We start from the raw sequence: 19,152 nt of genomic DNA on the forward strand, positions 1-19,152 counted from the left end.
TGCATGTCAACAGAGGGCCCAGCGCGCTTGTCGGATTTACGTCGCGCTTCTCTTCGGCGCTCGATGCGAGTTCGAGCGTCTTCTTGTTGTTGATCATGAAGAACTTGGCGCTGATCGCGACGAGCTCATGGATCCGAAGATGCGGTGGAGTCGCTGTCGAGGTGGATCCGGCGAGTCGGCGATCTTGGCCTTCGGGGTGGTGATTGCATGGTAGTTGCACCTCCACCCGTTTCGTCGCCACCGGCTCGCGCCCGGCAACCCTGCCGCGGCGGCGACACGCTCGGCCGCCGTGGAGTGTCGCCGTTGGCGTAGCCGATGAGACTCTGAATGGTGGCCCTCCATTCATCGATCTTGTCCGACGTCGGAGGGTAATCTAGGAGAAGTTGAGCTTGCGCCAAAGCTTCTGCTGGAGTGGTGGGTGGCAGGGGCGGACGGCGCGAGGAGCGGGACGTGCTCGAACTTCTAACTATGTTAGAAGGAGCAGTATCCCGTCCAGGCGACCGTGCCCCGCTCGTGCCAACATGCTGGCGTGCATGCTGGTCTTGAGCGCCCCGAGATCCACCAGCTTGGTCTTGGCCTATCACGCGTATGGCACTGCGAGTGCCATGACGCTGTTGATCTTGCGCCTCCTGAGAGTGGCGCGGAACATGTACAGTCGCCGAGGTTTGTGCAGCCTTGTTCTTGGACCTGGCGGCATCATGAGCTTCCTCGTCGACGTCCATTCTTCCGCCGGCGTCCATTCCACCACCCGTTTGCTCCAACGGTGGCGGAAGTGACGTGGACGGAGCGGCTGACGCCGAAGTCTTCTTCTTCGGTGGCATGTTGATGAAGGGAATGAAGGTCTAGCTCGTGTGAACGCCGGATCAGGTTCACACAATCTTGACGCCCCCTACCTGGCGCGCCAAAGATGTCGAGGAAACTGATCCTCGAACACCTATGGGGCCGGCGGACCGGGCCCCTTTCGGTTCGGCGGGGGGCGGAGATCGCACGGAGAGTAGATCGAGGCGAAGCACATGAGCAGTTTACCCAGCTTCGGAGCTCTCCGGGGAGATAACACTCCTACTGCTGCTTGTCTGGTTCTATTATCTTCTTGCTCTAGAGAGAGAGCTAAGTGTTTTCTGACTCACGAATGAATCGAACCGAACCCCCTCTACGTTGCGCATGGGCCTCCTTTTATACGCTAAAGGGGTCACCGACAGGTGGCAACGCAGAGAAGGGTACAAATGTAAAAAGTGGGGTGGTTGGTACAGTTACTTGTACAGTGCACCCTACCTAACCCTGACGGTAGGGGACAAGGGCATTAAAGGCCCGTCTGAGTCGCCCAAACAGTGCAGAAAAGGACCGTTAGGGGCGCCACCGTTCGCCACGATGGCGATCTTGTCAGCTTCGCATGCCACTGCGCACCGCTGGCTGCACAGCCTCCCGCCACGCGCGCCTGGAGAGGCCCCCAGAGCGACACGTTGGTGGATGCGCTGGAGCGTGGGCACAGAGTGGCTGCCTGCCACGGCAAGCGCCTTGCCGCTGTTGTTATCTTGTCGGGTCCGGAAGCTTGTCGCTCACCGGGCCTCGAGGTACCTTGGTTGGTCTTCCCGGCAAGCTACTCTTGCCGGGGCCTTGTTGCCTTGCCGGAGCGTGAGGCGCGTCGCGGCAAGTTCCTTGGAGTGTCCTGGTTGGCCTTCCCGGCAAGCTCCTCTTGCCGGGGCCTTGTCTCCTGAGCTTAAATACTTTGTTCTTGAATGGCTCCAAGGGAACCTTGGAGGATCTTGGCGTTTTCCCGGCAAGCCTTGCCGCGGGGTGCTGCAACTGCCCGTGCACAAGTTCGGGGTACTAGGGTACCCCTATTCTAGTACACCGACACCCCTATTAAATATTTGTTTTGCAATATGAATCTTGATAATGAAGGGACTAAATATGATCCACCTTTACCTAGAAGGCGTTCCAAAAATTTGGAGTTTTTAGATCTTGATGCTAAATTTGATGAAAGTGGGATTGTAGAAATTAAAACCCTAGATGTTGCTAAACCCACTATTTTGGATTGCAAGGAATTTAATTATGAAAATTGCTCTTTGATTGATCGTATTTCCTTGTTGCACTCCGTGCTAAATTCTCCTCATGCTTATAGTCAAAATAAAGCGTTTACTAAACATATCATTGATGCCTTGATGCAATCTTATGAAGAAAAACTTGAGTTGGGAGTTTCTATCCCTAGACGACTTTATGATGAGTGGGAACCAACTATTAAAATTAAGATTAAAGATCATGAGTTCTATGCTTTATGTGATTTGGGTGCTAGTGTTTCCATGATTCCAAAGACTTTGTGTGATTTGTTAGGTTTTCGTGATTTTGATGATTGCTCTCTAAACTTGCACCTTGCGGATTCCACTATTAAGAAACCAATGGGAAGAATCAATGATGTTATTATTGTCGCAAATAGTAATTATGTGCCCATGGATTTTATTGTTCTTGACATAGATTGCAATCCTTCATGTCATATTATCCTTGGTAGACCTTTCCTTAGAACGATTGGTGCAATTATTGATATGAAGGAAGGAAATATTAGATTCCAATTTCTGTTAAGGAAAAGTATGGAACACTTACATATAAAGAAAATTAAATTACCTTATGAATCTATTATGAGAGCCACTTATGGATTGCCTACCAAAGATGGCAATACCTAGATCTATCTTTGCTTTTTATGCCTAGCTAGGGGTGTTAAACGATAGCGCTTGTTGGGAGGCAACCCAATTTTATTTTTATTCCCTGCTTTTTGCTCCTGTTTAGTAATAAATAATTTACCTAGCCTCTGTTTTGGTTGTGTTTTTTGTGTTTAATTAGTGTTTGTGCCAAGTAGAACCGTTGGGAAGACTTGGGGAAAGTCTTGTTATCTTGCTGTAAAAAACAGAAACTTTAGCGCTCACGAGAACTTCTGCCATATGTATTTGAAAATTGATATTTAGTTAATTATTTTTGAAGATGATTAATAGATAAATTTCTCACTTCCAGAAATTTATTTTAGAATTTTTGGGGTTCCATATCTTTCTCTAGTTACAGATTACTAGAGATTGTTCTGTTTTTGACAGATTCTGTTTTTCGTGTGTTGTTTGCTTATTTTGATCAATCTATGGCTAGTAAAATAGTTTATAAACCATAGAGAAGTTGGAATAGAGTAGGTTTAACACCAATATAAATAAAGAATGAGTTAATTACAGTACCTTGAAGTGGTCTTTTGTTTTCTTTCGCTAACGGAGCTCACGAGATTTTCTACTTTAAGTTTTGTGTTGTGAAGTTTTCAAGTTTTGGGTAAAGATTTGATGGGTTATGGAGCAAGGAGTGGCAATAGCCTAAGATTGGGGATGCCCATGTCACCCCCAAGATAATCTAAGGACACCTAAATGCCAAAGCTTGGGGATACCTCGGAAGGCATCCCCTCTTTCATCTACTTCTATCAGTAACTTTACTTGGAGCTATATTTTTATTCACCACATGATACGTGTTTTGCTTGGAGCGTCTTGTATGATTTGAGTCTTTGCTTTTTAGTTTACCACAATCATCCTTGCTGTACACACCTTTTGAGAGAGCCATACATGATTTGGAATTTGTTAGAATACTCTATGTGCTTCACTTATATCTTTTGAGTTATATAGTTTTGCTCTAGTACTTCACTTATATCTTTTAGAGCACGGTGGTGGATTTATTTTATAGAAACTACTGATCTCTCATGCTTCACTTAGATTATTTTGAGAGTCTTAAATAGCATGGTAATTTGCTTAAATAATCCTAATATGCTAGGTATTCAAGATTAGTAAAAAAAATCTTATGAGTGTTTTGAATACTAAGAGAAGTTTGATTCTTGATGATTGTTTTGAGATATGGAGGTAATAATATCAAAGTCATGCTAGTTGAGTAGTTGTGAATTTGAGAAATGCTTCTCTTGAAGTTTGCAAGTCCCGTAGCATGCACGTATGGTAAACATTATGTAACAAATTTGAAACATGAGGTGTTCTTTGATTGTCCTCCTTATGAGTGGCGGTCGGGGACGAGCGATGGTCTTTTCCTAATAATCTATCCCCTAGGAGCATGCGCGTAGTGCTTGTTTTTTGATGAATTGTAGATTTTGGAAATAAGTATGTGAGTTCTTTGTGACTAATGTTGAATTCGTGGATTATACGCACTCTCACCCTTCCATCATTGCTAGCCTCTTCGGTACCGTGCATTGCCCTTTCTCACATTGAGAGTTGGTGCAAACTTCGCCGGTGCATCCAAATCCCGTGATATGATACACTATTTCACACATAAACCTCCTTATATCTTCCTCAAAACATCCACCATATCTACCTATTATGGCATTTCCATAGCCATTCCGAGATATATTGCCATGCAACTTTCCACCATTCCGTTTATCATGACCAATTCATCATTTTCATATTGCTTAGCATGATCATGTAGTTGACATAGTATTTGTGGCAAAGCCACCGTTCATAATTCTTTCATACATGTCACTCTTGGTTCATTGCATATCCCGGTACACTGCCGGAGGCATTCATATAGAGTCATCTTTTGTTCTAGCATCGAGTTGTAATCATTGAGTTATAAATAAATAGAAGTGTGATGATCATCATTTTCTAGAGCATTGTCCCAAGTGAGGAAATAAAAAAAGGGGGAGAGAAAGGCCATAAAAAAGAGAAGGCCCAAAAAATGAGAGAGAAAAAGAGAGAAGGGACAATGCTACTATCCTTTGCCACACTTGTGCTTCAAAGTAGCACCATAATCTTCATGATAGAGAGTCTTTTGTTTTGTCACTTTCATATACTAGTGGGGATTTTTCATTATATAACTTGGCTTGTATATTCCAACAATGGGCCTCCTCAAGTGCCCTAGGTCTTCGTGAGCAAGCAACTTGGATGCACACCCACTTAGTTTCTTTTGTTGAGCTTTCATACATTTATAGCTCTAGTGCATCCGTTGCATGGCAATCCCTACTTCTTGCATTAATATCAATCGATGGGCATCTCCATAGGCCATTCAATAGCCTCTTTAATGTGAGACTTTCTCCTTTTTTTTCTCCACATAACCCCCATCATCATATTCTATTCCACCCATAGTGCTATGTCCATGGCTCGCGCTCATATATTGCGTGAAAGTTTATAGGTTTGAGATTACTAAAGTATGAAACAATTGCTTGGCTTGTCATCGGGGTTGTGCAAGATGAGAGCATTCTTATGTGACGAAAATGGAGAAAGACGAAACAATATGATTTTGTAGGGATGAACTTTCTTTGGCCATGTTATTTTGAGAAGACATAATTTCTTAGTTACTATGCTTGAAGTATTATTATTTTATGTCAATATGAACTTTTATCTTTGAATCTTTCGGATCTGAATATTCATACCACAATTAAGAAGAATGACATTAAAATTATGCCAAGTAGCATTCCACATCAAAAATTCTATTTTTATCATTTACCTACTCGAGGATGAGCAGGAATTAAGCTTGGGGATGCTTGATACGTCTCCAACGTATCTATAACTTTTGATTGCTCCATGCTATATTATCTACTGTTTTGGACATTATTGGGCTTTATTATCCACTTTTATATTATTTTTGGGACTAACCTATTAACCGGAGGCCCAGCCCAGAACTGTTATTTTTTTGCCTATTTTAGGGTTTCGAAGAAAAGGAATATCAAACGGAGTCCAAACGGAATGAAACCTTCGGGGACGTGATTTTCTCACTGAACATGATCCAGGAGACTTGGACCCTACGTCAAGAAATAAAGGAGAAGGCCACAAGGTAGGGGCGCGTGCCTACCCCCCCCCCCCAAGGCGCGCCCTCCACCCTCGTGGGCCCCCTGTTGCTCCACCGATGTACTCCTTCCTCCTATATATACCTACGTACCCCCAAATGATCAGATACAGAGCCAAAACCCTAATTCCACCACCGCAACTTTCTATATCCACGAGATCCTATCTTGGGGCCTATTCCGGAGCTCCGCCGGAGGGGGCATCCATCATGGAGGGCTTCTACATCAACACCATAGCCGCTCCGATGAAGTGTGAGTAGTTTACCTCAGACCTTCGGGTCCATAGTTATTAGCTAGATGGCTTCTTCTCTCTTTTTGGATCTCAATACAATGTTCTCCCCCTCTCTTGTGGAGATCTATTCGATGTAATCTTCTTTTTGCGGTGTGTTTGTTGAGACAGATGAATTGTGGGTTTATGATCAAGATTATCTATGAACAATATTTGAATCTTCTCTGAATTGTTTTATGTATGATTGGTTATCTTTGCAAGTCTCTTCGAATTATCAGTTTGGTTTGGCCTACTAGATTGATCTTTCTTGCAATGGGAGAAGTGCTTAGCTTTGGGTTCAATCTTGATGTGTCCTTTCCCATTGATAGTAGGGGCAGCAAGGCACATATTGTATTGTTGCCATCGAGGATAACAAGATGGTTTTTTTATCATATTGCACGAATTTATCCCTCTATATCATGTCGTCTTGCTTAAGGCGTTACTCTATTTTATGAACTTAATACTCTAGATGCATGCTGGATAGCGGTCGATGAGTGGAGTAATAGTAGTAGATGTAGGCAGGAGTCGGTCTACTTGTCTCGGACGTGATGCCTATATACATGATCATACCTAGATATTCTCATAACTATGCTCAATTCTGTCAATTGCTCAACAGTAATTCGTTCACCCACCATAAAATACTTATGCTCTTGAGAGAAGCCACTAGTGAAACCTATGGCCCCCGGGTCTATCTTCATCATATTAATCTTCCAATACTTAGTTATTTCCTTTGATTTTATTTTACTTTGCATCTTTATCACAAAAATACCAAAAATATTATCCTATCATATCTATTAGATCTCACTCTCGTAAGTGACCATGAAGGGATTGACAACCCCTTATCGCATTGGTTGCAAGGAGTTATTTGTTTTGTGCAGGTATGAGGGACTCGTGCGTAGCCTCCTACTGGATTGATACCTTGGTTCTCAAAAACTGAGGGAAATACTTACGCTACTCTGCTGCATCACCCTTTCCTCTTCAAGGGAAAACCAACGCAAGTGGTCAAGAGGTGGCAGCATGCTGGATAGCGGTCGATGTGTGGAGTAATAGTAGTAGATGCAGGCAGGAGTCGGTCTACTAATGTTGGACATGATGCCTATATAATGATCATTGCCTGGATATCGTCATGATTATTTTAAGTTCTATCAATTTCCCAACAGTAATTTGTTTACCCGTTGTTTGCTATTTTTCTCGGGAGAACCCACTAGTGAAACCTACTGCCCCTGATTTGCCTTCGTGGTCTATTTTTATTTGCTTTTATTTTCAGATCTATTAATCCAAAAACCCAAAAATATCTTGCTGAAATTTTTATTTATTTATTCGCGTTCCCGCGAGATCTATTTATCCAATCTACTACAATTTTACCTATCTTTTTACCCGTGAGGGATTGACAACCCCTCTCTTACGTCGGGTTGCAAGTATTTGTTCTTTGTGTGCAGGAGCTGTTTACGTGGTCTTGCGTGGTTCTCCTACTGGTTCGACAACCTTGGTCTCATCACCGAGGGAAATACCTACCGTTGGTGTGCTGCATCATCCCTTACTCTTTGGGGAAATACCGACATAGTTCAAGCCAACATCAAAAGGAATTTCTGGCGCTGTTGCCGTGGAGGATCAAGTCAAGATAGTCTCCCGTCAATGTGCGAGTTTTTGGCGCCATTGCCGGGAAGACATCATCAACATCTACCAGGTTCCTAATTACAAATCTTACCTCATTGCAATTTACATTATTTGCCATTTGCCTCTGGTTTTCCTCTCCCCCACTTCACAAAAATTTGTCGTTTTATTCGCCCTCTTTTTCATTCGCCGTTTTCTTCTCAGATCTATTTTTGAGGGCAATCTTGTTGCGAAGTTACAATGACTCAAGAGGACACCAAGTTGTGTGATTTCTCGAGTACCAACTAATATGATTTTATTAGCACTCTGATTGCTCCTCCCGCCACTAGTGCGGAGTCTTGTGATATTAATACCAGTTTGCTGAATCTTGTTATGAATGATCAATTTTCCAGTACTCCTAGTGAGGATGTCGCGCCCCATCTTAATACATTCGTTGAATTATGTGATATGCAAAAGAAAAAATATGTGGAAAATGATGTTGTGAAGTTGAAATTACTCCCGTTTTCTTTGTGAGATCGTGCAAAAATTTGGTATTCTTCATTGCCTCACAGTAGTATGGATTCTTGGGATAAGTGAAAAGATGCTTTTATTACTAAATATTGTCCTCCTGGGAAAATTATTTCCCTTAGAACCCAGATCATGAATTTCAAGCAACTTAAAAATGAGCATGTTGCACAATCTTGGGATAGGATGGAACTGATGCTAAGGAATTGCCCAACTCATGGGTTAAATCTTTGGATGGTCATACAATTTTTTTATGCGGGGTTGAATGTTGTTTCTCGTAATCTTTTGGATTCCGCCATGGGTGGTACTTTTATGGAAATTACATTGGGTGAAGCCACCAAATTTCTTGATAATATTATGGCAAATTATTCGCAATGGCATACCGAAAGAGCTCCTACTAGTAAAAAAGTTAATTCGGTTGAGGAAATTTCTTCTTTGAGTGAAAAAGTTGATGCTCTTATGAAACTGGTTGCTAATAAAATTCTCCTATTGATTTTAATGATGTGCCTTTGTCCACTTTGATTGAGAAAAATAGTGATGCCATTTATGTGAATTCTATCTCTTGAAACAATTTCAATAACAATGCTTATAGAGGTAATTTTTATCCCAGGCCTTTTCCTTCTAATTCCTATGGTATTTCTTCTTATAATAATAATAGGAACACCTCTTATCTTGAGAATAATATTAAAGAATTTATCAATACTCAAAAAGTTTTCAATGCTACAATAGAAGAAAAGTTGAATAAGATTGATGATATGTCTATAATATTGATAGAATTTCTCATGATGTAGAAAATCTCAAGATGAAAATTTTTGTGCCTAAGGTTGAGGAATCAATTAAGGCTCTTTATGTTTCTATGGATGAAAGTAAGAAAAGAACCGCTATGCTTAGAGCAAAAAGAGAATTTTTAGAAAAAAGCATTTTCTAGTGATTGCTTTCATAAAACTGATGAAGATCTTAAAATGATTGGTGTTTCCTCTATTGATTCTTTCCTTAGTAAAATTAAGATTGATGATAAAGGGACTGAAGAAGAGTCAACTTTAGCTAAAAGGCGTCCCAATAATTCAAAGGGTGAAAATCTTGTTGAGAAAATTGATAAAAGTGGGTTTAAAGAGGTCAAAACTTTAACTAGTGATGTGCCCACTCTTTTGGATTACAAAGACTTTAATTATGATATTTTCTCTTTGATTGATTGTATTTCTTTGTTGCAATCCATGATAAATTCACCCCATGCTTATGCACAAAATATAGATTTTACTAAACATACTGTTGATGCTAGGATGAAAGCTTTGGAAGAAAAGTTGGAATTAGAGATTTAAATTCCTAGAAAATTGCATGATGAATGGGAACCTACTATCAAAGTCAAGATCAAAAATTATGACTACTTTGCTTTATGTGACTTGGGTGCTAGTGTGATGTGCTTGGTCTTACTGATATTGAAGAGTGTTCTCTAAATTCGCACTTGGTGGATTCCACTATTAAAAAGCCTTTGGGAAGAATTAATGATGTTCTTATTCTTGCAAATAGGAATTATGTGCCCATAGATTTTATTGTCCTTGATATTGATTGCAATCCATCATGTCCAATTATTCTTGGTAGACCGTTTTTACATACTATTGGTGTCGTGATTGATATGAAAGAAGGCAATATTAAATTTCAATTTCCACTAAGGAAGAGTATGGAACAGTTGCTTAGAACTAGAATTAAGCAACCATATCAATCAATCATTAGGGCATCTTATGGATCTAGAAACAAACATGACAATACTTGATTCTTTGCATTATGCCTAGCTAAGGGCATAAAACAATAGCGCTTGTTGGGATGCAAACCAATGAATAAGATTTATTTTTGTATTTTTCTTCCTGTTCTTGAGTGTTTGCACAGTTATGCTACTGTTATGATTATGTTTTTTGTGTCTTAATTAGTGTTCATGCCAAGTAAAGCGTTTAGGATCTTGTTGGATGATAGTTGATTTAATCTTGCTGAAAAACAGAAGCTTTTGGGCCTAGAAAAATAATTTTCATTTTTAACAGAAGTGCGATAAAATACAGATTATTTTTGCAGAATATTAATATACAAATTTCTCACGTTTTCCTAAGTTTTTAGAATTTTGGGAGTTATAGAAGTATTTGAAATCTCCAGATTGCTACAGACTATCCTGTTTTTGACAGATTCTGTTTTCTTTGTGTTGTGTGCTTGTTTTGATGATTCTATTGTTTTCTTTGAAGAGTTTTTTCCATAGAAAAGTTGGAATATAGTAGATATAATTCAAAAATAAAATATGAATGGGTTTGCAACAGTACTTATAGTAGTGATTTGCTTTTCTTATACTAACGGATCTCACAAAGGTTTTGTTAAGTTTCGTGTGATTGAAGTTTTCATGTTTTGGGTGACTTTAAGATGGATGAAGGAATATGGATTACCAAAAGGCTAAGCTTGGGGATGCCCATGGCACCCCAAGATAATATTCAATAAGTATCAAGCAAGTAAGCTTGGGGATGCCCCGAGTGGCATCCCCTCTTTCTTCTACCAACCATCGGTCTTTTACTTGAAACTATATATTTATCCGTCACATACTATGAGTATTCCTTCGAGCGTCTTGTATGATATGAGTCTTTGCTTGTTTTGATTTGTGTTCTTAGTCATGAATCCTTGCTGGACACACCAATTTGAGAGAGCCAAATTTATGCCATGACTTGTTAGAATTGCTCTCTATGCTTCACTAAAATATTTATGAGCTATGGAATTGCTCTAGTGCTTCACTTATATCTTTTTGAGCATGGTGTGCTTTAGTATTTTTGAAGAAATGCTCTCATGCTTCACTTAGATTTATTTGTGAGATAGTAAATTTTTTAACAAATGCTCTCTTGCTTCACTTATATTAATTTGAGAGAAGAAATTTTTTATGCTCATGTTCTTCACTTAGATTTGTTTGAGCTATCAAAAGCAACATATGAAACTAGTCCCAAAGTGATAGGTATCCAAGGAGGATATAATAAAAACTTTCATGAAGGTCATTGAAAAAATAAACATGATTCCTTGTAAGAGTTTGAGACATGTTGATAGAATATGTGAGTCACGTTGATGAGTAATTATGCCTTAGCACGAAAGTCAATAGTTATCTGTAGCGACCAGACCTCAAACAGTCTGATGTCTGTGCTCCGGTGTCATCCCTGGATCAGTAATGCTGACACCACACAGTACTCGGAGGATTTATAGCAGAGTAGCAATCACACACTTATTACATCGAGTGTCTCAAAAGAGAACTTATTACAATAAATATGGCTTAAGGCCATCTAGTGACGATAACATCGGAAGGCTTGGAAGATAAGTGAGTCCATCAACTCCAACGGCATCAATGAGTATAGAACCACGACCTAAAAACTCCTTAATCGTCGTCTGAAAAGCCTGCAACATTAACGTTGCAGCCCGAAAACGGGTCAGCACATGGAATATGCTGGCAAGGTAACACATAGAGAGTAATGGAATGCAACAGCTATACTATATGCATGTTTGGCTGGTGGAAATCTCTATGGTTACTGTTTTTGCGTAAAGCCAATTTTTCCCTACTTCAAAGGAATAAGATTAATTACTATCATGGTGGTTGTTAAACATTGAGAATGGTTGACAACATTCTCAATCCCAATTAAGTAACATCATTAAAACCCATCAAAATTAATTTAGAGTAACATGTTGAGATTCACATGAAAATCCAAGTACCAGATACTCAAGATGTCCATAACCGGGGACACGGCTAATCATGATTAGTTTGTTACACTCTGCAGAGGTTTGCGCACTTTTCCCCACAAGACTCGATCGCCTCCGTTTGGTTTCTCACACTACAGGGTGTTTGAGAAACGGATGACCGAGACACAGTTTTTCAGAAGCGCTAGCACCTTACGACGGGTAGACCGGTACACCTAGTTTCCCCTACATCTGCTAGTCTACCACTGTAAGAGTTCGCACGACTCACTCAACTATGCCAGAGCCCATAATGGCTTGTGGCTGCACACGGAAGTTTCTAGTATGAATAATCTCATGATCCCTTTGAGCCTGGGTGGCGGTCCAAAAGAAAACAGGCAAGTCCTGGTAACCCCAGGTGCCTCAATCCACCCAGATGTGTGTTAGGTTGCCACCTTAGATAAACCCCTAATTATAAATCTCACATCTGTCATGGATATCACTCACCCAATCCACGTCTACTAGCATAGCATGGCATAATAAGTAAACGTAGAAGTAACTCCCAAAGGTTTGATAATAAACAGGTAATAGGTACTACCTCATCTACTTCCCATCCCACAATTTAATTAGATCCTAATCATGCAATGTGTGAGGATTGATCTAATGCAATAAAACTAGGTTGTAGAAAAGATATGATCAAAGTGTTACTTGCCTTGCTGAGGATCTGCGAAACCTAGAGATTCAACGTAACAAGCGGCGCACTCCGGGTATTCTATCGTAGACAAATAACAAGCATACAATAAGTACTCATATAATGCACAGGTAAACTCAAATAAGAGATCTAACCAGAAGGTTCAACTTAAGAACTCCGGTTGACAAAAAGAATCAAATCGAACGAAGCAAAAGAAATCAAACGGCAAAAGAAAACAACTTCGTTCTAGCAATATGGATCTAGGGCAAATTTTACAGTAGCAAAAACATATTTAAGTTGATTATTCGGAAAGAGGGTTTCGAGACAAAACTCTAGGCGCTTGAATCGCCTGATTCCGATAAACGAGCGAAAAGTTATACTAAAACGAAAATCGGATCAGAAATCGCGATCAGAAAATAACCGCGGAAAAATCCGACGAAAAAGAAAAACGACGAACAAATTTTTTTTTAAAAAAACTACACGGATAACGAGACGGCGACGAACCTCGAAAGGCGCGCGGCTCCGGCGGCGGCGGCGGGCGGCGGCGGCGGCGGCGGCTTTAGCTAGGGTTAGGGTTAGCTGGCTTCGGGCCTCTCTCTCTCGGGCCGGCTCGGGCGCTATATAAAGGCCTCGGGCGGAGGTTTCCTGGCCGGTTACGGCCCGTAGTCGGTTTCCGTTTTTTTTCTGCTCTGAAGAAAAATAAAAAGAAATACTAAACGGACTCCAAAAATCACGAAATAAATTTTGCCGGGTTCCTAAAATCAAGCCCGTTAAAGTGAACATTTATATGGGCCCAAACTACAACTTTGAAAAATGCGCATTTTTCCTAAATTCAAATAAAAATACCGAAAAACTCCGAAATAAATCTTATTTGATTTTTTTATTAAATCCTCAATATTTCTATATTTTGGGAAAGTCATTTTATTCCCTCTCTCATATTTTTGTAATAGAAATAATTGATGATAAAATAAATAAAATCAAATGATCCTGTTTACATAATTTGAGAAAACTCAAATATGTAAATAACGAAATCCCCAACTCTCTCCGTGGGTCCTTGAGTTGCTTAGGATTTTCTAGGATCAAAACCAAAAGCAAAATAAAATATGATATGCATGATGACCTAATGTATAACATTCCAAATTGAAAATTTGGGATGTTATATTATCCAATGAAATTACATTCTACTTGTGGTGCATTATTTGGTGTTAGTTATGCTTAATGCTAGCTTATGACATTTTTCATTTCTTCGTTGGTCGCTGCTCAATCTTTTGCTAGCCTTCATTTTGCACTAAGTATGATCGCTACTTGTGCATCCAAAATCCTTTAAACCAGTTTTGCCACATGATTCCACTATAGCTACCTATATGTGGTACTCTTTTGCCGTTCTAAGCAAATTTGTATGTGCCATATCTAATTTTCAAAATAAACTTCTCTTTCGTGTGCTCGTACCACTCATGAAACGGTAGGGGCTGGCTGATATATTTCCATGCTAGATGTGTTATTCTCAAGATGAGTGTTTATTCACTTGTCATTGCACGAGAATATGGCAAAGGTATTAGGGATGCCCAGTCCCGAAATGAAAATTTAATTTACTTTATATTGTAAAATAATAAATTCCTTGGAAAGTGTTGGTATGGAAAGCACCTGTGGATACTGTTAGCCATGGAAAGTGAAATTATGGTGGAAAAAGGAATAAACTTTATTTTATGTTTGGGAACCGCCTATGATATATCTAGCAAGGAAAGTATTGGAAACTACTTGATCGTTTTTGTTGACAAGAAAAGCATGCCAACCAAAATGTTTTATCTCTATCTTTTTCGCTTTGAGCTCTGGCACCTCTACAAATCCCTACTTCCCTCTGCGAAGGGCCTTTCTATTTACTTTATGCAATTTTTATTTTTTTACTTGAGTCTCCATCTTCTCTTATAAAGCACTAACTAAGGGGCACTATGATCGTACTTGAGCATTGGGTGTAGCTAATATGCGAGTGTATTTCATGAATGGGTCAATGATTGAGCGTAATGGGCTAGGGATAACTTGCTTTAGCGTTGATATTTTCAAATACATGGTTGCTTGCTGATATGCTTGAGTATTAAAGTCCTCATGTCAAAACTAGACTATAGCTTTGAACCATATAAAAGTCCAAATGTCCATGCTATAAAAGAAAGAATATGTGATGAACATGTTATGCAGCATTCCACATCAAAAATTCTGTTTTTATCATTTACCTACTCGAGGACGAGCAGGAATTAAGCTTGGGGATGCTGATACATCTCCAACGTATCTATAATTTTTGATTGTTCCATGCTATTATATTATTATTCTTGTATGTTTTATAATTATTTTATATCATTTTTGGTAGTAACCTATTGACATAGTGCCAAGTGTCAGTTGCTGGTTTTTGCTTTTTTACATCACAGGGAATCAATACCAAACGGAGTCCAAATGCAGCGAAAGTTTTTGTGAATTTTTTATGGACCAGAAGACTCCCGATGGGCCGGAGAAGCACCTAGGGGGTTCCCCGAGGGAGGCACAACCCATCAGGGCGTGCCTGGGCCCCCAAGTGTGCTCAGGTGGGTTGTGCCCACCTCGGTGGCCTCCCGCACCGCCTCTTTGCTCTATAAATACCCCAATATTCCAGAAACGCTAGGGGAGTCGAACTAAATTAATTCCAGCCGTCGCAAGTTCCAGAAACACCAGATCCAATCTAGACACCATCACGGAGGGGTTCATCATCCTTATTGGTGCCTCTCCGATGATGCGTGAGTAGTATTTTTTAGTCCTTCCGTTCCGTAGTTAGTAGCTAGATGGCTTCCTCTCTCTCTCTTTTGATTCTCAATAAAATGGTCTCTTGGAGATCCATATGATGTAACTCTTTTTGCGGTGTGTTTGTTGGGATCTGATGAACTTTGAGTTTATGATCATATCTATGTTTTATCCATGAAAGTTATTTAAGTCTTTTGATCCCTTATATGCATGATTACTTATAGCCTCGTATTTCTTCTCCGATATTTGGGTTTTGTTTGGCCAACTTGATCTATTTATCTTGCAATGGGAAGAGGTGCTTTTTCATGGGTTGGATCTTACAGTGCTTGATCCTAGTGACAGAAGGGGAACCGGCAGGAATGTATCGTTGCTATTATGGATAACAAGATGGGGTCTATTTCTACATAAATAGATCTTGTCTACATCATGTCATCATTCTTATTGCATTACTCCGTTTCTCCATGAACTTAATACACTAGATGCATGCTGGATAGCGGTCGATGTGTGGAGTAATAGTAGTAGATGCAGGCAGGAGTCGGTCTACTAATCTTGTATGTTATGCCTATATAATTATCATTGCCTGGATCATCATGATTATTTGAAGTTCTATCAATTGCCCAACAGTAATTTGTTTACCCACCATTTGCTATTTTTCTCGTGAGAAGCCACTAGTGAAACCTACGGCCCCCGAGTCTCTTCTTTATTATATTTTCCTTCGCGGTCTATTTTTATTGCTTTTATTATTAGATCTATTAATCCAAAAACCCAAAAATACCTTGCTGCAATTTTTATTTATTTATTTTGTCTCGCATTCCCGCGAGATCTATTTATCCAATCTACTACAATTTTACCTATCTTTTTACCCGTGAGGGATTGACAACCCCTCTCTTACGTCGTGTTGCAAGTATTTGTTCTTTCTATGCAGGAGCTGTTTACATGGGGTTGCGTGGTTCTCCTACTGGTTTGACAACCTTGGTCTCATTACTGAGGGAAATACCTACCGTTGTTGTGTTGCATCATCCCTTCCTCTTTGGGGAAATGCCGACGTAGTTCAAGCCAACATCAGTAAGAATAGTAACAGGAACAATAATAGTAGCAGTTTTGTAGTGATTGTAACAACAACAACAACAACAACAACAACAATGAAAGTAACTTAGCGAGTAATTGCTTTTATCTGTGTTGGTATTTCCCCGAAGAGGAGGGGATGATGCAGCATAGCAACAGTAAATATTTCCCTCAATTATGAAAGCAAGGTTATCAATCCATTAGGAGAACCAAGCAACACTATGTAAACAGCACCTGCACACAAATAACAAATACTTGCAACCACTACAAAAAATACACTTCCGTCATGATACATGTTTGTCACAGTAGGTCACGTTTTCTATCATGCATGTACATCCATGACGATTTTATGACAGAATCAAGATAGTCATACCTGTGCTGTCGTAGAAATGTGTTCCATGACATTACCAAAATTATCATCACGGAAGTGTCCACTTCCATGACTATAAATGGTGCGTCATGGAAGTATTTTCGTCAAGGGTAACTGACACGTGGCATCCACCGTAACAGGTCGCCGTTAAGCTATCGGGTCTGGTTTTGGATCTGATAACCCATTAACAGCCCGAACCAATGGGGATTTTCCACGTGTAAAATTCTCATTGGCCGGAGGAAACATGTGTTGGCTCACCGTTGGGACAGCTGTCATCCAAGAGGAGCCTATGATAGGTCGACACATGTCGCGGCCCAACAGTGGCCCATTCCGGTGAAAAGGGCTGGCCCAGTAAAAATTAGCAGCCGACCCATATAAGGCCTACTTGTGTTAGGTCCATTTAAGCCCACGGCCCATACGAGATATGCCAATTCGGCCCGTCAATGACCCATTAACAATTTGACACCATTGCAGCCCATCGTCTGTTTGAGCCCGTTAACAGCCCGCTATATATTTGGCCTCAATATCGGCCTGATGTGGTTTCGGCCTGTTAACGACCCATTCAAGGGATGAGCCAATTTTTAGGATGTACATCTTTCGGCCTTTTAGCGACCCATTTAAGTGTTGGGCCAATTTCCGGCCCGGTGTGTCTTTTAGCCTATTGACGGCTCATAAATGAGTTGGGCCATTTGCAGTCAGACATGAGTTTTCGCCTTTTAACGAACCATGCTCTTCATGGTCCAATACCAGCCCGGTTTCTCTTTTGGCCTGCTAAAGGCCCACAACACAGTTGGGCATATACAGTACGACCTGACTGTCGGCTTCTTAGCGGCCCATGCTCTTCATGGTCCAATAGGAGCCCGCTGTCTCTTTCGGCATGCTAAAGGCCCATAGTATAGTTGGGCCACATGTAGCACGACCTTAGTATCGGCCTGTTAACGGCCCGTGAAATCAAATGGGCCCACCTGTTGCCCGCTTCAATGTCGGCCTGTTAACGACCCGGGAGGTAACAGGGCCGACCATCAACTTTCGGCCTGGTAACGGCCCATTAACTTAATTTGAGCCCATTACGACGAGCAATCATGCACATGACCAAAACCGATCAATCAAAGGTCTATGAGAATTTTGGCCCCTACAAGCCCATTAGGGAAGCTCATTAAGGCCAGTGGGCTGCTTCCTTCATATAGGGACCACGACTGTTCCTGCTAATTGGTTTTTTAGCTTCCTAGCGACCATTTAGGTGGAATGCGAGGCGCACTAAGCAAAGGTACGACATACAGGGAAAACGTTTCACATCCAGCATATATTACATGAAATTACATACACTGGGTAATCAAAGATTGATGCCAGTGCAAATAAATGAACAGAACCTAACGATCTACAACATCACAATCTGCAACCTCAGCACGGATGACGCCCATAAGCATGTGGGCAAGTTCTTGCTGCTTTGCTACACTGTCTCTGAAAACATTGATCAGTTGTTGTTGCGCACGAATATGCACCTCTGATTCCTCCACCATTTCCATCATTGCTCCAGCCATTAATTGGTTCACAAACATACATTTTTTCGTTGCATTTGAGATAGAGGAAACTGAACAGATTCAGATGGCGATTTTGGCAGGCTTGTATTATTGATAGGGGAGAGACTCTCGACCACTGCATCATAACATAAATTAGGAGGGGAACCGAACAGATTAATCAAGAGTTATTGCCATATTACCTGGCCTAGATTTATTGGAAAGAAACAATGGGGTTGCCTTGCTGTTTTCAGAGTTTGTCTTCTTATCTTCAGCAGCCTGCACCAAATTAACACACTAGCATTTCTATCATTGGTCAGGTCAGATAATAGGAAAGCAACATTGACATAACGGACATTTGGGCAACCAGACCACACTAGCCTACACCAAGTTAACACAATATGGCACAGCTATCATCAGCCAGGTAAGGTAATACGAAAGCAACATTGACTCAATGAATGAATGGGCAACCAGAGCAGCACTATGATTCAGTAATGTGCATGATATGAGATAGTACACTCATGCAGCTCAGTATGCAAAACTACCAGGCAGTTTTCCTTACAAAAATCAACATTTTGCTACAACTAAATTTAGATCGGATAAAGGTTGGATTCACGTCGATTAACAAAATACATGCTGATGTAAAAATATAGTGATATACAACAAGTACTTACATCAGCATTGGAGCACAGAGAATTCTTGCAAGATACTTTCCTCGAATACGATCCCAGTGCAGAAAGTCTTCTATCGTTTAACCTTATTTTCTAAAAGAGAGATGGGTAAGAAACATGTAGAAAATATGATCATAATACTATAAAATTTCATGATGCATGGATACACACACACTTCTTAGAATGGAGTTGACATAGTTTTGCC

The sequence above is a fragment of the Triticum dicoccoides genome, chromosome 4A (assembly GCF_002162155.2).
Source record: "Triticum dicoccoides isolate Atlit2015 ecotype Zavitan chromosome 4A, WEW_v2.0, whole genome shotgun sequence".
NCBI lineage: Eukaryota > Viridiplantae > Streptophyta > Magnoliopsida > Poales > Poaceae > Triticum > Triticum dicoccoides.